This window comes from Leopardus geoffroyi, chromosome B1 (genome assembly GCF_018350155.1).
Source record: "Leopardus geoffroyi isolate Oge1 chromosome B1, O.geoffroyi_Oge1_pat1.0, whole genome shotgun sequence".
NCBI classification, from domain to species: Eukaryota; Metazoa; Chordata; class Mammalia; order Carnivora; family Felidae; genus Leopardus; species Leopardus geoffroyi.
In genome coordinates this window covers 55,478,616-55,502,862 of record NC_059327.1, presented here as the reverse complement: position 1 = coordinate 55,502,862, position 24,247 = coordinate 55,478,616, and the positions used below count along the sequence as shown (strand labels likewise).

At 36.8% G+C, this 24,247-nt stretch overlaps 1 protein-coding gene and 1 long non-coding RNA gene across 4 annotated transcripts in view; one reads left to right on the top strand and one right to left on the bottom strand.

Annotated features, from left to right (window-relative positions):
* GALNTL6 (polypeptide N-acetylgalactosaminyltransferase like 6) overlaps positions 1 to 24,247 on the top strand; it is a 1,206,818-nt gene that overhangs the window by 942,898 nt on the left and 239,673 nt on the right. The gene's annotated exons all lie outside the window — the stretch shown is intronic.
* On the bottom strand, positions 22,251 to 24,180 carry LOC123590199. The gene is made up of 2 exons (XR_006708667.1): positions 24,141 to 24,180; positions 22,251 to 22,547 (listed from the first exon to the last, which is right to left on the bottom strand). It is a non-coding gene; the product is annotated as an uncharacterized LOC123590199 (long non-coding RNA).

Below are 24,247 nucleotides of genomic sequence, written 5' to 3'. Positions count from 1 at the left end.
TCAGGGTAATGTACAGTCCCCGGAATTACATGGATGGATATCACTGCCTGAATGTATAATTATGGGTTATAAAGCTTGGGAAGAGACCGACCCATTTGTAAATAGATACATTAAATGTGGCTACTCAGTTGTGAGAAAAATCTCACTCCCTTCTTGGGGAGTCTTGACTTGTTTTCAGGCAGTTTCTAGTTTTTGCTGCCTCGCTATCAAATCACAGATGGAAAATTAGACTAAAAGGCAGGAGAAAGGAAAAGGAAAGGAATTCTTATATGTATTTACTGAGCACCTACCATGAGTCAGACACAATGGAAACTACTCTCACTTCCCACTTCAAACAATTGTATGAGCCACACACTATGATCACAATGGAACCAAAATTCGACTTTACAGCAATAGGTTTCCAATGTCTTCATTTGCAGATTAGCTGACTGAGACCCAGACCCATCCAAAGAAACATCTAAGGTCAAACAGGTAATAAGGGTAAAGGGAAAGAGTGTGTATTTATTTATTTATTTTTATTTTTTTAATTTTTTTTAACGTTTATTTATTTTTGAGACAGGGAGAGACAGAGCATGAACGGAGGAGGGTCAGAGAGAGAGGGAGACACAGAATCTGAAACGGGCTCCGGGCTCTGAGCTGTCAGCACAGAACCTGATGCGGGGCTCGAACTCACGCACCGCGAGATCATGACCTGAGCCGAAGTCGGCCACTTAACCGACTGAGCCACCCAGGTGCCCCAAGTGTGTATTTAATAAAGTGTAAATAATTTTATTTTTATAAACTCCTGTTATAAACTCCCCCAAATAAGTCTTTGATTTTCTAATCTTTCAGTGAGAATAGGATAAGCGAATATAATGAATCACATAATATTTTCATACAGACTGTCACACGGACTGCCTAGAAAAACTATAAAAATATACACTCTATTCCCAGATATGTTGGGGGGCATCTTTATTTTTATTTCTCTTTGAATTGGGATTTCTTAATTTTCTCTTCCATTTATAGCCCAACCCACCCCAACCCACTGTAATATAAAAAACACAAAGTATAACATAGAATGTGTAATTAGAGAAACGAAAACTCGAAAGGAGAGTGATAGGACAGCAAGGGAATAAACCTCAATCTGTCAGACTGCCAGCACTGTTTCCCATTTGGGGCACCCATCTAGGAAAAGCCAAAAGCAGCAGAGGGAATAATCAGAAACAAGTTCAACAGAGCACAAAGAATGTGCAGACACCTTAGCAGTAAGTAATCTATGAAATTCCCCTCGCCTTCCGTTTCTTGATTCCTCTGTTGTGTGTTTAGTTTTCTCTTCTGTCCCCTCAAGTCCACAGCATCTTATAAACATCCTGTGATTGGATTCAATGTTTTTCTCAGATTAATCTGTCAAATTCCTGTCAACAGTATGTAGAGAGTCAAACTGATGAAAGCAGATGATAAAAAAAAAAAACAAAACTCTGAATAATGAACGTTAACTGGGCCCTAACAAGCAAGTTCTGTTTCACCCTATTTAGCCAGTCAATGCAGCACAACATTGGACACTTGTCTTTTAAGCTACAAGTATTAGAAAAAATACCAGGCCTCTGGCAACAGCTGCTGATGTTCCTATTTTTGGCATTCCTGAAACAATCTCTGCGGTTATTTCACAGTACAGTGTCACTCTCCTCACTAAATGGCAGGAACAAATTAGTAAAAATGCCAGGACATTCCGAAACTCTAACATCAAAGAATATTAGTTCTTGATATTTAAAAAACCTGTGTATGCGTTTCTATTGCTGCATAACAAAGCACCGCAAACCGAGCAGCTTAAAGTAACACACGTTAATTATGTCACAGTTTTCATGAGTCAGGTGTCTGGGGACAGCTCAGCTGGGTTCTAGGCTCAGGGTCTCACAAGGCTGCAGTCAGGGTATCAGCCAGGCTAGATTCCCATTTGGAGGGTCGACTGGAGACGAACCAGCTTCCAAGCTCACTCAGGTAGTTGGCAGAATTCATTGCCTTCCAGCTGCAAAACTCAGGGCCCCCGCCTTTTACTGGCCATCAGCTGAAGGCAAGCAATCACAGTTCCTAAACGCTAAATGCCTAAAGTTCCTTGCCATGTTGGCTTTCTTAACATGGTTCTTTGCTTCAGCAAGTTAACCGGGAGCACCTGTCTCAAGTCTAGTACGATGAAGCCTCACATAAAGCCACAGTGTGACAGTATAATCACAGTATGACAATCCATCATCTTTGCTTCAGTCTATTGGTTAGAAACAAATCGCAGGTTGTGCTTACATTCAAAGGGGCAATAACACAAAGGTGTGAACACTAGAAAGTAAAAACTGTATTTTTGTTGTTGTTGGGGGTTGTCACACTAGGATCTGTTCATCCTGAAGTATTGGTTTGAAGACCAAGGAATCCTAGATTTGGATTTAGGGGGGAAAGAAACTCTTGGTTCACAGGTGGACATTCTGTGGGGGGATTTAATGTGATGTAGATCCAGGCATTATGTAGAGCTTGTGGAGGATGTTTGTCTCATGCAATGTTGCACAATGGAATGAGTGCCATGTGTGTACTTAGCAGTGAATTAATAGTAATACTAATATGCAGCATAGGGGAGCCTAGCCTTCAACATCGTGCAGTTATGTTTCAGAAAACATTAGTAGTTCTTCTTAGATATCTGAATTTAAATCATCACCTACTTCTTTATCAAAAAGCCATGACTCCATTAAGCCAATCAAAACAAAAATCAAGGTCCGTCCTAGATGCCTGTTGTCTTATCATTTAAAGCCCGTGGCTGAGTTTCTCTGAGATATAATATGCAAAGTTTCATATGGTTCATGAGTTTGAGCCCACCACTGGGCTCTACCCTGAGAGCACGGAGCTTGCTTAAGATTCTCCCTCTCTTTCTCTCTCTGCTCCTCCCCCGCTTGTACATGCCCTTGCTCTCTCTCAAAAATCAATAAATAAAAAAATAAAAATAAAAATAAAAAACTCCTTATCTTATAGATCATTCTTTTAAATACTTCCAAGAATCAAAGAAAGGGACTTCTGGCAGATGAAATTCTCTGCCTCACTGACATGAAACTATGAGTGTCAGCCCCCTTCTTATGTTACACCCTTGTAATAAGAATCAGATTTTACGTCAAAGACCTGCATGTTCCCTTAATAAGAGAAATTGAAAGTGTTTGTCTTATCATCATATTCTAGGGGTTAGCTGAATCAGCCAGAACCTGGCTGGCCAATTGTTTTCTGGAAGAACATGCAGTAGAGCAATTAGGGTACAGGTCTCTTTTACTCCTAGGTCTCCTTTAAACTATCATAATAACCGGATCCATGTTCAAGTCATCTTACCCAAAAAATTCGCTAAGCTAACTGATATTTGACAAGCATAGTGTAGAGATCACACTGTCCTGCTTTTCCTAACAGATTCTCATTTGTCCAATCTAGAGAGAGCATGGGCTTTATTTTCAGATGGATCTGGGTTCAAATCCCAGCTCTCTGCCACTTTGGGTCACCTTGCAAAATATTCAAAGGATGCACCTTTATGTTTGCAAGGTGCTATTTTTTCAGAACACAAAAAAATGACAAGTGTTTTCCCCCATTCGTATCTACATAGCTAGACTCTCATGACTTTAGTCTTCTATAGAAATAATACCACAGAATCATAATTAAATAGTATGCTTTCGGTTTTTATTGAGTTCAGAAATAAGGACTAACTACAGAAAGAATGCCTCTGCTTAAGTTTTGACAAAGCTTCCATTTTTTTTAATTTCTTTAATGTTTATTTATTTTTGAGACAATGCAAGAGACAGAGTGCAAGCAGTGGAGGGGCAGACAGAGGGAAACACAGAATCTGTAGCGGGCTCCAGGCTCTGAGCTGTCAGCCCAGAGCCCATTGCGGCGCTTGAACTCACAAACCATGAGATCATGGCCCAAGCTGAAGTCGGACACTCAACCGACTGAGCCACTCAGGCAACCCAACAAAGCTTCCATTTAAAGCCACTACATATCGACGTGTATATAGACTTTAGAAGATCCTAATAACTTTCCTTGGAGTCTGGTCATGAAAATGATCACCTCCCATGATGTGTTTCCTACTCTGGTTTACAGAGAGATCTCTATAGCGAACCCTATTTCCCCTTGGGAGCTGATTTCATCCAGACTAAGTTCTTTGCAGAGTCAACTCTACTGCATTCACCATATCACAACATCAGGTGGCAAAAGAAGGTGGAATCATCTAGAAAGTATCCCTGAGCATTCATCTGTTTACTTAGCATGTTAAAGAACATTTATTTCATAATCACTTAAGAAATGATTAGACTATTAAGAACAATTATATTTTGATGCTCCTAAGTATTTACTTAGCATGATGCCTCATATATTGTGACAAATTATGGATGTACTTCTGAAAAGTTGGAAGTTAATAAAATTGTAGTAAATCAGATCACCAGAAGACTTTGCAAGCAGTCTATTATTTCTTTATACAATGAAAAATTTTTTTTAATTTCTATAATAAATATGCCTTTAGTAATTTTTTTGGTATTTTCTTTTAAGCAATATAAATCTAGGTCTACTTTTTTTTTAGGATTTTGTGCATGGGACAATCACTATTGATTTTAAGCTACAAGGGGTTTTGTTTGTTTTCATTTTTTTCAATTTTTTATTTAAATTCTAGTTAGTTAACATACAGTGCAACATTGTTTTCAGGAGTAGAATTCAGTGATTCATCACTTACATATGACACCCAGTGCTCATCATAACAAGTAATAATTAATACCCATCACACATCTAGCCAATGTCCCATCCACCTCCCTCTGTCAACCCTCAGTTTGTTTTCTATCTTTAAAACCTCTCATGGTTTGTTTCCTTCTATCTTCCCCCCCACCCCCATATGTTCATCTGTCTTGTTTCTTAAATTCCTCATATGAGTGAAATCATATGGTATTTGTCTTTCTCTGACTGACTTATTTCGCTTAGCAAAATACACTCTAGCTCCATACACATCGTTGCAAATGGCAAGATATTCTATTACTCATTCATGAGCCGGTGGACACTTGGGCTCTCTCTGTAACTTGGCTATTTTTGATCATGCTGCTATAAACATCAGGGTGCACGTACCCCTTCAAGTCTGTATTTTTGTATCCTTTGGGTAAATACCTAGTAGTGTAATTGCTGGGTCATAGGATAGTTCTATTTTTAGTTTTTTGAAGAACCTCCATACTGTTCTCTAAAGTGGCTGCATCAGTTTGCGTTCCCATCAACAGTGCAAGAAGTTTCCCCTTTCCCTCATCCTCACCAACACCTGGTTTTTCTTGTGTTGTTAATTTTAGCCATTCTGACAGGTGTGAGATGGTAGCTCATTGTGGTTTTGATTTATAATTCCCTGATGATGAGTGATGATGAGCATCTTTTCATGTGTCTGTTAGCCATCTGGATATCTTCTTTGGAAAGGAGTCTATTCATGTCTTCTGAGCCTTTCTTCACTGGATCACTTGTTTTTTGGGTGTTGAGTTTGCTAAGTCTAGACTTATCAAAAAGAACAGAGAAAGGACCCAAATAAATAAAATCATGGATAAAAGGGGAGAGATCACAACCAACACCACAGAAATACAATTATAAGAGACTATTATGAAAAATTATATGCCAACAAACTAGGCAACCTGGAAGAAATGGATAAATTCCTAGAAACATACAAACTACCAAAACTGAAACAGGAAGAAACAGAAAATTTGAACAGATACATAACCAGCAAAAAAAAAAAACTGGAACAGTAATAAAAAATCTCCTAACAAACAAAAGTCCAGGGTTAGATGGCTTCCCAGGGGAATTCTACCAGACATTTAAAGAACAGTTAAGGGGCGCCTAGTGGCTCAGTCAGTTAAGTGTCCGACTTTGGCTCAGGTCATGATCTCACTGTTTGTGAGTTTGAGCCCAACGTCAGGCTCTGTGCTGACAGCTTAGAGCCTGGAGCCTGCTTCGAATTCTGTGTCTCCCTCTCTCTCTGGTCCTCCCCCGCTCATGCTCTGTCTCTCTCTCTCCTTCATAAATAAATAAATAAATAAATAAATAAATAACATTAAAGAACAGTTAATACCTATAGTTCTCAAACTATTCCAAAAGATAGAAACAAGGAAAACTTCCAAACTCATTCTATGAGCCCAGCACTATCTTGATTCCAAAACCAGAAAAAGACCCTATTAAAAAGGAGAATTACAGACCAATATCCCTGATGAATATGGATGCAAAAATTCTCAACAACATACTAGCAAATCAGAGTCAACAGTACATTAAACAAGTTATTCACCATGATGAAGTGGAATTTATTCCAGGGCTGCAGAGTTCATTCAATATTCGCACATCAATCAACGTGATACACCACATTAATAAAAGGAAGGATAAGACCATATGATCCTGTCAACAGCTGCAGAAAAAGCATTTGACAAAATACAGCATCCATTCTTGGTAAAAACCCTCAACAAAGTAGGGATAGATGAAACATACCCCAACATCATAAAGGCCATAGATGAAAGACCCACAACTAATATCATTCTCAATGAGGAAAAACAGAGTTTTTCCTCTATGGTCAGGAGCAAGACAAAGATGTCCACTCTAACCATTACTATTTAACATAGTATTAGAAGTCTTAGCCTCAGCAATTAGACAACAAAAAGAAATAAAAGGCATCCAGATAGACAAGTTAAAAGTCAAACTTTCATTATTTGCAGACAGCATGATACTCTATGTAGAAAACCCAAAAGACTGCACCAAAAAATTGCTAGAACTTATACATTAACTCTGCCAAGTCACAGGATATAAAATCAATGTACAGAAATAGGTTGCATTTCTATACACGAATAACAAAGCAGCAGAAAAAGAAATCAAAGAATTGATCCCATTTGCAATTACACCAAAAACAATTAGATACCTAGGAATAAACCTAGCCAAAGAGGTAAAAGATCTGTACTCTGAAAACAATAGAACACTTATGAAAGAAATTGAAGAGGAAACAAGGAAATGGAAAAGTATTCCATGCTCACGGACTGGAAGAGCAAACGTTGTTAGAATGTCTATATTACCAAAAGCAATCTACACATTTAATGCAAACCCTGTAAAAATGCCACCAGCATTTTTCACAGAGCTAGAACAAACAATCCCAAAAATTGTATGGAACCACAGAAGACTGCAAATAGCCAAAGCAATCCTGAAAATGAAAAACAAAACTGGCAGCATCACAATTCCAGATTTCAAGCTATATTACAAAGCTGTAGTCATCAAGACAGTATGGTACCAGCACAAGAACAGACACATTGATCAGTAGAACAGAATAGAAACCCAGAAATGGACACACAACTAGATGGTCGACTAATCTTTAGCAAAGCAGGAAAGAGTATCCAATGAAAAAAGACAGTGTCTTCAACAAATGGTATTAGGAAAACTGGACAGCAACATGCAGTAAAATAAAACTGGATCACTCTCTTACACAATATACAAAAACAAATTCAACATGGATGAAAGACCTAAATGTGAGACAGGAAACCATCAAAATCCTAGAGGAGAACACAGGCAGCAACCTCTTTGACCTTGGCCATAGCAACTTCTTATTAGACACTTCACCAGAGACCAGGGAAACAAAAGCGAAAATGAACTGTTGGGACCTCATCAAAATAAAAATATTCTGCACAACAATGGAAACAGTCAACAAAACTAAAAGGCAGCCTACAGAATGGGAGGAAACATTTGCAAATGAAATATCTGATAAAGGGGTAGTATCCAAAATCTATTAAGCTATAAGTTTAATTCCATCATGAGTAGGGTTGTAGAGAAGACAGAAGTAAAGTTTCACTATACTACTCCATTAGGGACATATTCTAAATTTTTTTAATGGTTAAGACTTCTTTTTAAACCAAACCCTCAGGCTAACATTTTTCCTTATCAATATCCTTAAATTGAAGAAAAAAACATTGTTTTGAATGTACATTATTTAGCCCTTAGTAAAACATCAAAATTGTGATTTTCATTGAGAGCGGGAGCATCAAGAACTTTTTCCAAACCACACATGCCAGTCAGCACCACTATATTAGTTTCCTGTTACTGCTGTAATAAATTGCCATAAACATAGTCGCTTGAAACAACACAAATTTATTACATTACAGTTCTGGTGATCAGAAGTCCAAATGAGTTGGCAGGGCTGTATTCCTTCTGGAGACCCTAAGAGAATCTCTGCCTTTGACTTTTCTGGCTTCCAGAAACAATCTACATTCTGCAGCTCGTGGCTCCTTCCATCTTCACAGTCAGCAGCATAGCATCTTCAAATTTCTCTCTTTCTTACTCTGACTCTCCTGCCTACCCTCTCCTTTATAAGGAAGCCTGATTACATTGGGCACAACTGGATAATTCAGGATGATCTCCCCACAGCAAGCTTCTTAAATTAATTATATCTGCAAAGTCCCTTTTGCCATGCAAAGTAACACATTCACAGGCCTTGATATGACAGGATGTGAACGTCTTCAGGGGGCAACTATTCCATCTGTCACAGACACCTAATGGAGTTATCTAAGAGCCATATGAGAATGGATGGATTGCATGGTTGGAAATTTTTCCTGGGAATTCTAAAATTCACTACCTTTTCCCACACCTCTTCCTATTGAGAACCACTAGGATAGAAATTATGTTCATAATTTATTGATTCACAATTTAGATGAAGTGTTTGTTTGCTACTTATAAAAATAAAAGTGATCGGGGCGCCTGGGTGGCACAGTCGGTTAAGTGTCAACTTCAGCCAGGTCACGATCTCGCGGTCCATGAGTTCGAGCCCCGCGTCGGGCTCTGGGCTGATGGCTCGGAGCCTGGAGCCTGTTTCCGATTCTGTGTCTCCCTCTCTCTCTGCCCCTCCCCCATTCATGCTCTCTCTCTGTCCCAAAAATAAATAAACGTTGAAAAAAAATGTTTTTTAAATAAAAAAATAAAAGTGATCTAGGTCTAACTGCATTGTTGCAAATGGCTTGATCTCATCTTTTTATGGCTGTGTAATATTCCTTTGTATGTGTGTGCATCCTTCTTTTGCATTTGAGAGGAGGTGGGCAAAATGGTTGAAGAGGAGTGGGAGACATAGGCTTCCAATTATGGAATGAATAAGTCATGGGAAGAAAACGCACAGCATAGGGAATATAGTCAATGGTATTGCAATAACGTTGTATGGTGACAGATGGTAGCTACACTTGTGAAGAGCATAGAATAATGTATAAACTTGACGAATCACTATTGTGTACAGCTGAAACTAATGTAACGCTGTGTGCTATACTCAAATTTTTAAAATTAATTAATTTAAAGTGATTTTTGCTATGGAAATCTCCTAGAAACATGACTAGGGACGTTACTCTCACCCATCTAATGCCTGTGACCATCACATTCCTTCTGAACCTTAGGACAAAACCAGAAGAAATCCTTTGCCTAAGAAGGAAAATAAGCTGAGATTCATACCTATTTGGCAAATCCCATAACTTTCTTACTGATGCCAGTATACCTCCACCTGAGTACGTATTTAGTGTATATCTTCATAGTCAAGTAAATGGTATAAAACGAAACCAAGCCCACTGGAGAACAGAGAAAGGTTCCTATGCTAGCTGTGTTCTGGAAACAATGTTATTCTTAGCTTTTTCCTAATGTAAAGGATAGAAATTAATTAAATAAAATACAAAATCTCTGGCAATTGGTGAATGAGATAATGACAAATAAAATGACATAATTAGGTTAAAGTAATTTTCCTAAAAACAAATATGCAAAAATCAGCTGATTCAGAAAATAGCTTTGCAGAAAAACTTAGAACTTCAGAATATCTCATACTTTTCAAAATATTTCCATATTCATTACCTTATTTAAACTACATTTATTCAGTCTAAAAAGAGAAAGCAAGAGGGAAATAATGGTTTTCAATTATATGCAAAGGAAACCATCAATAATGAAAGAGAAAAGAGTAACATTTCAAAAGGTAGAAATTCTGGAAGCTTGATCATGGCTTTAATAATTGAATAAATAGCCAAAAGAGATAGTGAAGGGATTCTACTGAATACACAACTATCTTAAAGGGATAGTTTGAGAACAGTTCTACTTTTGAATACAGAAATTTGCATTCCTCTGTCTCTAATTCTAAAGATGATAAATTAACCTGTAGTTGCCAAGGGCAATAATGTAGTAATATTAGGCTGAATATGAATGATCTAGCAGCAAACTCAAGAGAAAATAGAATTATGTCTTTAAAAGATAAACATAGACCTACTAATTAGGGATTCTATTCATTTTATGGCTTTATTAAGTCCCTACTGTGTGGCAGGAACTGTTCTATGTAGCAGTCAAGAAAGACAAAGTCCCTGCTGTGATGAAACTTAGATCCTGTTGGAGAGAGAGAGAGAATAACCACAAAAGAAAATGTATAACGTGTCGGATAGTCATAAGAGTTAATGTGAAAAATAAAGTAGACTTTGAAAACAGAGTGATAGGGAAGAGGATGTCTTTTTAAGGTTAAATTCAGTGAGTGCTACATAAAAAGAATTTCTAAGTAGTTTTCCAGGGAGAAATTTATGCAGAAGGCATTAATCATCACTGATCATCTGTTTGGTTAAGACATGACTTTTACTCTCTGGAGCTTATGTTTACTGTATGTGGGTTTTTGTTGGTGTTTCTTATAATTTATTTCCTTTCCAGTTGAGGAAACTTTAGGTCTTCAGAAATTAGTTCCAATCCATTAAGATTAAAGGTGATCAATGGTCTTGCTTCTGAAGAATGTCAGAATCACTTAAGGGAAACCTTGTTCCACTACTGCCCAGTTAACAGTTTCATAGTTGAATGGAAATGGAGAATTGCGTGCCTTGAATTCTCTAGGAAGAAAAAGCCAATGGTTCCAAAATAGAGCAAACTACAGACAGTAATGGGGGAAAAAAAAAACAAAACCCTGAACTCCAATTCTCTCTAATCAGCTGGCTGTCTGCCAGTCATGGCAACTGAGCTGGTTTAAGAAACTTTAGAAAACATAAATCCTTTACAAATGGGAAGCTCAAAGTATTTCTCAAAAGTGAGTGTTTCCCTTTTGTCTATATCTACAGCACTCTATGGAGAGGTTTAGTCACACAATGTGAAGTTTTAATCAAATTTCAAGTAGGATATAATTGTTACCATTCTCTTTGTGGTCGAATGGGTAACCTATTTTCCTCTCCTTTTAGGGACTTGGTTTATTTATTTAAGCATCATGTCAAGAAGATGATTTTCTTGCATACAATTTATAAGAGGCTTTAGCATAAAAAATATTTGGCTGAGATTATTAAGTTCTTGTTTTGCATTTTATTTTGTCTTGGTGTACTCAAATGAAATCAGCAAACTCCTCTGTCTACACATGCTCAGTTTTTCACTCTAAAGACATCAGTTCTTTCCAAAACTGTCATGGGCATGTCCTTATACTCAATTATTGCTTACCCAAGGAGCAAACTTAAAAGCAGGTGGAGAGAGGTCCTTTTGCCAGAGTGTTCGAAAGGGGCACATTCTTATGGGATATGCACAGTCTGCTAATGCAGAAAAACTTAAATTTTATTTAATATAAAATGGTATAAATGAAAAGTTATGAAGGTTCAAAATTTTACTGAGGTAATTTCTATTTTCATATTAGCCGAATTCATGTACATAAAGTGACCAAGCTATCACAAGTTTCAGTACTTTACCAAAAAGTGAATTAGGTACAGTTTGAATTGTTCTTCTGAAAAGTTTTATTTTCCTTCTTTCATGATCAGTTAGCTATCAGTAACCCCCATGTCTTCCCCACAAGGACCTTATATTCCAGGTTGCTGTTAAGGTTTCCCATCAAGGCTACTGCTGTTCCACCTGAATTCCAGGGAAAGTAAATAACAGAACAAAGGCGGAGGGTGGGGAGGACAAATTTCCAGGAAATTTGCCAAATTACCCAGCTAAGTAGCAAAGTCAATGGGAGTGGTAGGGGTTAGGAGAAGTACAGATTTCAAGACCTAATGATCTTATTCAAAACGTGATCAGATTAATTTGAAATTAAAGCTCATTTCTAGACCCTAACAATGGAATTAATGAATCATTCCTTTTTTCTCATTGTTATTAACCACTTTGATTGATCAGTGGTTCTTAACCAGGGGCGATTTTTCCCTGCAGGAGACATTTGACAATGTCTAGTGATTTGAAACACAGATTCATAAAAGCCAACAAAGAAATTTCAGAAGAAGTGGTAAGGTTCAGTGAGGCAAGGACTTTAAAATGTGTGATTTCTTTAATAATTAGAAATTATTGAATATCAGTTTCCAAACAGAGATAGAAGTTGGAACCAGATCATGGTGCTTAAAGAGTAAAATTCATCTTTGCAATGATTTTAGAGATGATAGAAAGTAGAACATTTTGTATTTAGCTAAAGAGAAATTCAGATCTTAAAGGAATATTTTCATTAGTTTATCTAGTATTAGACAGACTTAAAAATGTTTATTGCTAAAGAAAAGCAGCCAATAGAGGAAGAATTTGAATATATGAGTGAGACAATAACTAATGGAACATGTCCCAAAGAAGCCAACAAGACCTGGGGTCTAGGCCACAGGCAAATAGGTTGGTCCTATAAGGCAGAAAAACACGTTCTCTGAAACTAGGTAAGTTTGAGTGTACATTGCAATTATTTTGTGGATAGGGAAAAGGTAAATTTATTCATTCAATATTTATTGAGTGTCTAAGATACACCAAGCACTTTACTAAGGATTTAAAAATGAACAAGCTGATGAGAAGCTGAAATTAATTTTAACCTCCACTGAAAATTGTGAGTCAAAATCTTTGACTTATAGTGAAAAGAGAAGTAACTGAAGAGTAGCTCGAGGGGGCAGGAGAAGGTTATTCATCAAAGGGAACTGGAGAAGGAGCTCACCAACAAGTGAGAGGGCTGATGTTTGGTTCCAAGGACACAGCTGAGATTGAAGTATGTCAGTTTATGGTGATGCCCATATGCACAGAAATTTTATTTTCTTCAGCATCAACTCTGCTGCTTTAGTTTAGGAATAACAAAGTACACAGTAATATGATCCAGAGATGAAGTCTGGCCAAGTGTGTGCAGAGGAAATGTGGGGTCAAAGGAAAAAAACAATGTTCAGTTATTGAACCATGGAATTTATGCTGCATAGAGAAGGAATGAGTACCGGGAGAAAACCTTTGGGTTGGAAGAAAATGAAGAACACAATAGGATGAAACCAGAAGATCAAGAAACAGAAAGAGGCAGATTACAGGAAACTGTGGTCTGAGATTCAGACACTAGAATTATTATTCCTGTGTAACAGGGCAGTTTAGCATGAGGGTACAACACAAGGTGTTTTCCTGAGAATAGGTAACTGAAGCCTAATGAAAGTGTTACTGAAGTCAAGGAAACAAAGTTGTTAGATGAATTATCTAGGCAAATTTTGAAATCAGTCTGGCCCCAATATCCTAGTTGAGAAGAGAGAGAAACCCATAAATTGATAGATAACAGTAATGGAGATAGAGCCTAATACAGCTGAGTATCAATGCCCAATGACTTGTTTAGTTTGGTCTGGTTTATGACCTGTTATGGACTGAGTGTTTGTATCTTCCCAAAATTGATATGTCGAAACCCTAAGCCCTAATATGATGGCATCTGGAGGTGGAGACTTTAGGAGCTAATTAGATTTACATTAGTTTACAAGTGTGGGACTTCCATTTTGTGATTAGGATCCTTACAAGAAGAGGAAGAGAGACCAGCACTTTCTCTCTGCCATGTGAGGACACAGTGAGAAAGTTGCTCTCTGCAAGCCAAGTGGGGAGCCACAATGGGAACAGAATTGGCCAGCCCACTTAAACTTGAACTTCCCAGCCTCCAGAACTGTGAGAAATAAACTCCCGTTGTTTAAGCCATCCACTCAATGGTGTTTTCCTTGTAACAGCCTGAGGTGGCTAAGGCATGACTAGAAGAATAATCACCTAAAAGCAGCAAAAAGGTGCTTCCTTCTTGGCTCTAAGATATGGAATTTGGAAGATCTGAGTGGTTTCCTCAGAGGACGTCTTCAAGTGTGGTTATGAGTTGTGTTCTCTGAAAGAGAGAGAGAGAAGGAGAAAGGGAAAGAGAGAGAGGAGAAAGATGTTTCTTACAAATTTGAGAATATAGGGATATATTCGTGATAAGAGCAAGGGCTATGGGGATACAAGTGAAAGACTTGGGGAAGAGAGGTTTCAAAAGTAGGAAAAACCAGGTCAATACATGCATTAAGAAGCTGAGGGATGGAGAGAAGGTAGATACAATAAATTTGGATATATACATATTGTTTGTGGATGTTGACCATGGATTACACATGAAATGAGAGATATAGTGGAATTGATTGGCCTAATGTGGACCAAGATATTTTGGTGCTGGAACTTGCCTGAGAGCTAGACAATGATTGGCCTGGTCTCAGCAATGTATAGAGGAATATGAGCTTAAAGTAGTGAAATGAGTACCCTTCCCTGGACAGTGCTATTTCAGTTCTCAGAGCAAGTGAAGTGAGAACCTTATTCCAAAAGGTGGACAATCTCAGACTCTTCAATTTTACACTGAGGTGCCTAGATAAGAAAATTGATTAAAATCCCAGCTCTACAATTATAGACAGGCTTCTTGTTCTCTCTGGACCTCATTAACCTTACTAAAAATAATAAAGATGAATCCTTTCTAAGCAAATATTCATTACATTTGTTGATTCTTACTTCAAAATGTTACCACTCTAATTTAAGTTCTTAGTACTTTTTATTTATAGTACTACAAAATCATATTCCTTAGAACTCATTGCTGGTTTCCTATTATCCATTAGATAAATTCCTTATTTAACCTGACATCAGATATCTACCACAAACTCACCCTAGACTGCTTTTCAAACTAATGCCTAATTAACACTCCAGAAAAATACTAATCTAATCATTGTGTCTAAAACTCTCCTTTCAAACCATAATGTCTTTCCACATCTTAACTACTACAAGAGAAAAAAAAAATTGCCTCTGGTGTGTAAAGAGACTACTGTGATTCAATTATACTTCAATTAACAATCCTCCGAATGCCTACAATGTGCCAGGCATTATTCTCGTATTCAGACTAGTTGGGAGTGACAGACTTTAAGTCAACAATTACATTGTAAAACGTGAAACACGCAACAACTGTAAACCAGGAAAGCTCTTTATATGTATACATATAAATATATATGTATATATAAAATTCATTGTCAAGTTAGCTAACATACAGTGTGTACAGTGTATTCTTGGCTTCGGGAGTAGATTCCCATGATTCATCACTTACATAAAATACCCAGTGCTCATCCCAACAAGTGCCCTCCTCAATGCCCATCACCCATTTTCCCCATGCCCCCCCCCATCTCACCCCCTTCCACCCTCCGTTTGTTCTCTGAATTTAAAAGTCTCTTACAGTTTGTCTCCTTCTTTGTTTGTAACTATGTATTTTTTTCTTTCCCTTCCCTCATGGTCCCTCTTAAGTAGAGGTAAGTAAATGGAGCAGAGAAGAGACAAAGAATTACTTTTGTGTTCCTTGTAGAACACTATATTAAAATGGAGGAACTTGAGAAATACTACTCATTACATATTGGAGAAAGACAATGAGTTTAGCCAATGAAAGTGTTTTCAATATGGGGATTTTTCAATATTTTGTCCTTAGGTTGATTTGTGATGCCACAGTGCACTGAAAATGATACAGACTTTACATAGACTAGAGCCTAAGACCTTGAGTCAGTTGTTTATCCTCCAAAATCCCTAGTCTTCGAATCTATAAAATGAAGATGAATTTTAGGAAAACCCAGGTGACCCTTCCTGCTTTAGGGTCCCATGAAACATACCTTTTGCTTGAACTAATGTAAGTGTTCCTTGTCCAAAAAAAGTTAATACCTAATTGTGACCCTAAAGTTTATTTGGAACTCATTTTCAGGAAAAAAAAAAAAAAAACTGCCCAGTATAACTTGTAGGCATCTTTCTGAACATGTCGTTTCATATAACATAGCCATAAGTATTGGAAATTAATGCTTTGTGACTTGCCTTTTTTGTCCCCATTCAGATTTAGCTCTGGACTTTCAATAAAGAACTTAAAAGGCACATTGGATTCTGCTACCCTGGTATTTACTCTTGACATTTTGCTAGGAGTTGATTTTTGTTAGAAACCTTGGCAAGTTTCTATCCATGAGATTTTAATCCAAAGATCCTAAGACCTAGATGGTACAAGTCCCAGGTGGCACAGACTGGTTTGGGTTTTCCATGTTGGTGTCTCTCCCAGGATAACTCGACAATATCAGAACCATTTGAGATATTTCATGATTCTTTTGTGATGATTGTTAGTTACATTTCATGAGAATTCACCACAATCGTATGGTGAAAAAGGAAATTGTCTTAAGTACAAAATGAGCCTAAATAGGGGTGCCTGGGTGGCTCAGTCAGTTGAGTGTCCAATTTCAGCCTAGGTTCATGATCTCTCATTCGTGGGTTCGAGCCCTACTTCGGGCTCTGTGCTGACAGCTCAGAGCCTGGAACCTGCTTTGGATTCTGTGTTTCCCTCTCTCTTTGCCTCTGCCCTGCTTGTACTCTGTCTCTCTCTGTCTCTCAAAAAATAAAATAAAACTTAAAAAAAACATTTTTTTAATAAGCATAAATAAATAAAGGGTATTTCTCTGGCCAATAGTACAATATAGGGCCAGATTTTCAAAAGAAATCCCCTTTGCATTTAAAATATTATGGTAGAAATTCATTTATATGTATATGTATATGCATAATAATTTTTATATATTTTGTTTATATTGATATGTAATTTATATGTATCTCTAGGACATTTTAGGCAAATAGAATATATAGAATTATATGTATATGTGTGTGTATATATGTGTACATATGTATATATATATGTATATATTATTCTATATGCTTAAAACATCCTAAAAATATAGGATATATTTCCTGTTTAGGAAACATCCTAAAAATATAGACTAAAAAATTAGTCAAAGGGGTTAGTTCTAGTAAAGGAAAATGGAGTACTTGAGGCATGAAGTGGGTTTATTTGTCAATATATACCCCTTTGTATTAAACAGTTTGCCTGTGCATGTATTATTTGGCTTCTCAAAATATCAATATGAAAGTGAAAACATTTAGGATTTATAGCCACTAAGGGGAAAAAGACAAGATGGAAAATACAGCTTGTTTTCGTGTTTTTGGTTTCCTCCAGATTCACAAAATTGCATAGTTTAGCATCTTTTTTATAAAGGGCTATCCAAGCAGAGATTCTTGTTTGGTTGGTTGTTTGGTCAGTTGTTTCATTTTTCGTTGTGTTTTTATAATAAAGGGCCATCTCAGGACTGTTCCTTCCCTGCCCTTCGATAATTTCATTTGCAAGACTTCACCTTCCTTTCCTCGTCTTCATCCATGTAAATCTTACTCACAATTCAAGTTCCAGCATCCTCCCTTTCAGGATCTGATGCCATCTATATCAAACACTCTGAATAAATGAACCCTATTTTGAGGTACTGATCGTCTCCCCATCTGAAAATTTACTATATCTTTGCTGAATTTGTCAACAACCAAACCCAGAGTATTGTGTCCTATGTTTCCCACCATTCACTCACTGTATTACTGCCTCGCACCACATTTGAATTACATTTTATTTGTTGATGGGTTGTTCAAAGAGAGGCATTGCTTTTCTAGCATTGACCATAACTTGTTAATTTTTAGTTTAATTAATTAATATTTTATTATCTTTTATTTGTATTTGTTTATTCTCAACTTAATGAAATAACTAGGGAGTGCTGCCTCACATTCAAAAACAGAGATTTGGTCTAACATAAATTTTGAGGGACAGGCAGAATCTATAGCCTAAACGATCTTTATGAGAAAACTGGGAAAAACAAATCTCTCCAGCAACCCAAGGCTTGTCTGTCCACAGAGAGTAGGAAAACCAACATCGTGTCTATCTCCATCTGCAGCACACTGACTGACCATGCCCCTCCCCCCCGAGATGAACTTCATCAAGTGTGAAAATAATCTTGGGACCATGGGAGACACTTCATTAGCAAGGAAAATATATGTCTTTACTTCAGCTCAAGGAGATGCATCCCATTTAAATGAAGATAAAGAGGGCCAAAGAAAAGAATTACAGTAGAAAATACGTGGCTGGACTATCAGTAGAGGAGACATAATGCTACCCTTTATCATTCCTTGTCATGCCAGTGACAGACTATAAAACTCCTACTGCTCTACAATTCTGTGCTTGTCACTTTCTGAGCCAACTTTTGCCTTGGCAGATGCCTGGCATGTTTTAGACATATGATTTATTGCCTCATTTAATCAAGACTGTGAAGGAAACAATGACTTTTTTTGTAAATTATGAATGAGGCAACTTTCACTTATTCTTAGTGACAGAAGTGATATATACATATATGTATATGTGTGTGAAATATATATACATATACGTACATATATATATACATACATATATATATAATCTGCAAGAAACACCATTTATTTACTGCTTCATAAGAAATTTAAATAATTTCTATTTCTTCTGCCTGCCTAAAAAAGAGAAATTTATGCAATACTGTAGAATATAAATGCAGTCATCCTGCATCACTGTTTTCCAGTTTTTACTGTCATGGCAAATACTAGCCTGAGCAGATTCCAGTACTAATAAATAACCTTGCTATGGAGGCTATTGGCAATTTAAAGGCCATATCACTTCATTTTGCTTCCCATTTTGCAAATATATTTTACATTCTCTTTGGAATTTCTTCTAGAATTTGGGGGAGCTCTGGCTTGACAGTGAAGGGAAAGCATGCACCCAGCAAGTAAGCAAAATTTCCTGGAAATAATATCACCCATTTTAAAATGACTCCTTGGCACATTGATTAAGTTGAAATGAAGTGCATGTAGCAAATGCTAGGTTGTTGTCTTACCTAGGGAGAAAAAAAATGCCTTCTAGAGTTCAGTGGTAAATAGGCAATTCATTTTGACATAACGAGGAAAAGTGATGTTAACAGCCAGAGGTCACAGAAAGCAGAGATGGAAAAGACCTATTAGATCATTTTCTCCATTCCCTGGAGAAGAGGGCCAAATTATATTTCATAGTGCTTGGTCCAGTTTAGCTTTCAATTACTCAAGCAAGGGGTTTTCACCACTTCAGAATTTTTCCAGGACCTGTATCTTTCTTCATGATTCCTGCTTTCCTGGATGTATCAGCCAAGTGTGAATCTTAGTCAGAATCAACTCTGCAGGCAACCACAAAAGTGCTTTGTGCTCACAATTAGACCTGTCTGCCTCAGACCCCATTTTCTCTTCTCTGTCAGTGAACTCCAAAATAATTTCCTTGGTGATAGCTCCCTTTGTCCTTCCCTCCCCTATCTCCATGCTTTTCACCTCATATGCCTTTTACTCTGAGTCTAAACAAGAGCTATGTCTTTGCAGAAGAATCCCTCTGAAACAAAAGTCTTGCCAGTTTCCAACAGTAACTGACCACTGTGTCTAGCACAATGCTATCCTGTACTGATTCCAAAGACCATGTTGAATAAATGAATGAAAGGCAAGGATTCAAGAGACAGAGGGAGGAGATGAAGTGGAGACAGCAAGTCACAAATCTGACTGGAAAAGGGAATTCATGAACCCGACAGAAGCTGGAGGAGGGTGTGCATCAAAGAAGGTTTGCTTTTAAGAAAAGGAGATTGCAACATTTTTGCTTGAAGATGGAATGACTCAGTAGAAAGATCAAAAACTTAGGATGTAGGGAAAGATGGGATAGCTACAAGAACCATGTTCTTGTTCAGATAAGAAAAGATGGGACACCTCACAGATGGGACACCTCACCTATTTACCTTTTTGGGTGCTTAAGGGTGAGAACATTTAAGTTCTACACTCTTGGCACATTTCAATTATACAAGACGGTGTTATTGACCATAGTCACCATGTCTTATATTATTAGATCCTTAGACCTCATTCATCTTATAATGACAAGTGGGTGCCCTTTTATGAACCTCTCCCTATTTTCTCTACCCCCAGGCCCTGGTCATCACTTTTCTACTCTCTGTTTCTATGAATTTGACTTTTCTTTTTTAAGATTCCACATATAAGTGATACCATGCAGTATTGGTCTTTCTCTGTCTGGTTTATGAAGTGATTGATTTGGGGCCATAAACTCTTAGTGACTTTTTTTCTCCTTCTTTCCACTTTCATATTTTTTCCAGGTTTTTTATAATAATTATATAATACTACTATAAGCATCAAATTCCCTATATCAAATTCCCTTACACTTAAAAGATTCCTGATGGATACATTTGGGTTCAAGTTTTTTTCTCTCTCCTGACACATAATTACTAATATTTTATTGAGTACTTACAATATTCCAGACACAATTTTACTATATGACCTCAGGAAAATAAAATTTTTTTAATTTGTTTGTTTGTCTGTTTACGTAATCTCTGCACCCAACACCCAACGTGGAGCTCAAACTCATGACCCCAAGATCAAGAGTCACATGCTCTTCTGATTGAGCCAGCAGGCACCAGCATATTTTTAAACTTTTCTGACCTTCATTTTTCTCATTTGTGAATAAACATATTTTTTTCTCATCTGTGCAGAGGATCTAGTAAACTAATACATGAATATATTTTAGAATAGATATTACAAGCACTCAGTTAATGTAAACATAATTATTACTGTTCCATATATTATTTTGTCATATTTCACTGCTTATTTTATTGGTTTCTTTCATTCAAGAATATGAGACATTTTTTTGATCCTCTCAATATTTTATTTTTTAAACTTTAAATCAAGATAATGTCTTATATGAACCCTTTCCATTTTATTATGTAATAGCATTATCAAGAAATGGAGAATTCCTTGAGAGGACATAACTTTAAGCAGGTCAATTTTCCTCAACAAGGGCAGACAGCCCATTTCCGGCATGCCTCCTTCTATATTGCAGTACAAGAATATTGTCAAAAACTTGGAGTTTCGGTAGCCTTGGGAACAGGACCAATTCCCAGGTATTTAATTTAGTTCTGGTCTCATCTAAATTGAAATTTTGACATAACATTTTTCTCACACTAAGGAATAGTTTAGAGGAATTTTTCCAATTTGTCTTTATTTATTGTGAAGTCAAGCCAAACCCCACAGGTTTTATGGCTGTTTTGGCAGTTACTGGTGACATTATTCAATCACTCGCACACGTGCTCTTATGAGGTCCCTGTAATTCTACCCATGAAACATTCCCACCCAGTAACTCCAGTAGATGCTTCTAAGGAAACTGAGGAAAAACAAGGTGTCTTTAGAATGTATACGTGAATCATACTAGGATTTTTTTCAGCTGAAGAAATGCAAAATTGAAAGTATTTTCAAAAGGACAGAGATTTCATTGCTTCCATGTGATATCTGTGCTGGTATATGGCATTCTTGTTTATTCGTCTTTGTTTTGTTTTTGTTTGGTTTTTGGTTTTCGGTTTTTGTTGTTGTTGTTCTACCTGAATTTTATTCTTGTTCACTTGCTAAAGATCAATTTCTCCCTTTCTCAGGCATCCCAACTTTGGTTTTTTATCACTTTGAGTTTTCTAAAAATTGCTTAAATCAATTTGTGAATCCCTTCAATTCAGAGGTGGATTCCATGTAACATGCTGATTTCATACACACAGCATTCGGTTTCACTGGGAGCGGTGACTTCACCTAAGTAATAGTCCTGTTGATGTGGCTTACGTTACCCTGTATTGTTTAGGCCCAGAGTTTTCATTTCTCATCCTGATTTTGTCTTAGGAAAACAAGTTGCTGAAAATCATTAATTATCTTTATGGGAAAAATTTACTCTTGGTCCCAATTTTTAGAGATGGTCATTAGGAATCAAACCAGCTCACAAAAGGCTACTTAGCCAAGCTGCGAATGTGCGTGTAGGTACAAATAAACCCATAATTAATAGCAGCATCAATGTTGGAATACGAAAGCAATCAGTTTTAAAATCACATAAACTTATGTTCAGCAAAATACATAAAGATATTGCTGAAGTAGCTAGAAAATTGAGAAATGCATGAATGAAGCGTTTACCCATCAGGGTAAAGGCATAAATATACTCGTTCCTTTATTGTTTCTTTTTCTTAAATATGTTTTTTAAAGTAGTTGCCTCATATCTCAAGACAAATTCTCTGACAAAATGTGCATTTGTGACAGCCTGAGAGATTAAAGGAATGAGTGAAAAATAAGATATGAGTTTTCTTGGAAGAAACAGAAGATAAGATATTGAGGATTTATTTGGTAAATATGAGAGGATTCATTAACTAAGACAATTAAATACAAAGCGCCATTGAGTTCCCTGATACAATAGATAATGGAAAAGGGGGACTGAGAGAAGGTGGTGGCCTGCGGGTCACTGGATGCAGCCTGCAGCCCACAAAACTGCAGCTGGAGGAGGTGAGGTGCAGAGAGGAAGTGCCCCAGGCCTGTGCAAATCAGATGCTCATTCTATAAGTAGGAGCGTTTAGACTGGAAGGTAGGATGTTTTCAAATACGGTAGTCTTGATGAATCCATTCTGCAGTGGGGGAAATGAAGCAAGTCTGGAGGCTTTCCAGGTACAATTTTAGTCCTGAAACTTTGGTATCTATGATGCTTTCTTCCTTTGATAGTGGGTTATCTTCTATATTGAAAGTATTCATCATTGTCAGTGCACAGACTTTTATTTCTTTATGGAATATTTGGTACTTAGTAGATTTGAAAGAGTCACTGTGGGGGAATTTTTTTGTAGCTCTCAAGACTTCTAGGTAGCTCTCGGACCTGTGCTAGAGTTTTCCTCCACTTTCCACTAAAATGCGATTTGTTTAAATATGCATTTGACAAAAAGGATCATAAGGACTTCAGAACTGAATAGACACCCTATCCACTGCTGATGGGACTGTAAAAATGGCGCGGCTGTGATGGAAACCAGTATGGTGGCATCTCAAAAAATTTTAAATAGAATTACCGTATGATCTAGTAATTCCATTTGGGGGCGTATTTCCAAAAGAAGTGAAAACAGGATCTTAAAGAGATATTTGTATACCTATGTTCATAATAGCATAATGCACAATAACCGAAAGGTGTAAACAACTCAAATGCCTGTTGACAAATAAAGGGATAAACAAAATGCAGCACGCTGATCTGACATACACAGCATTCGCTTTCACTGGGAGCAGTGACTTCACCATATTAATAGTCCTGTTGATGTTTATATACATACAGCGGAATATTCAGCCCTAAAAACCAAAGAAATTCTAACATAGGCTAAGACATGGGTAAACTCTGAGAACATTATGCTGAGTAAAATAAGCCAGCGATAAAAAGACAAATTGTCATGATTCCACAGTGCGAGGCATCTAGAGTTGTCAAACTCATGGAAACAGAAAGCAGAATGGTGGTTTTCCAAGTGCTGGGAGAGGGAAAGGGGTGGTTATTTAATGAGTATAGAGTTTTAGTTTGCAAGGTCAAAAAGTCTGGAGACTGTACAACAGTGTGGATGTATTTAACCCTACTGACTGAGCTGCGCACTTGAAAAGAGTTAAGATAGTAAATTTTACGTTCTGTGTATTTTAAAGCAATTTTTTTAAAAAACCTGAAAATCTCTAAGTTCATCTAGATCACCTAGAGATTTGCTCTCCTATGTTAGTTAACATTGATTATTCAAATGTGATTTATATGAGGTTTTTAAAAATTTTTTTAACTTAAAAGATTACATCATATGTGATTTTTTCTACAATTAAACTATTTTTTAATTAAATAATTAAGTATTTAATTATTCTACAATTAAACTAAAGCTTAACACCATCTTCAGGAAAATTCTTAAATATTTTCTGGGTCAAATAGTATAATATGGAACCAGTAACTGTTTATAATGCTGATGGCAAGATTTTTACATTTGAGCATTTAGACTGAATTATCAGGTAGTTTGGTGCAAATACAAACTTGTAAACTACATGGCATGTTCTTTGCAATAGATAGAGTATTTAAAGCCTAGTAAAACTACTGAATTATTAAAAAGCAGAGGTGTTTCCATTGTATTGAAATGGATCAATTTGCAGTGAGTTAAAAATACTCAGCAATAGTACTACATAGAAAAGACCTCTGAGTTTTAACCAGTTTTTATTTATACCTTTTTTCTTCTTTGAAGCAGAAGTTACAGCACCCGAAGAAATCATATAAAGAAAATAATATGTTAATCCAGTAAATTTTGTATAGCTTGACTTACAGAAAATACAA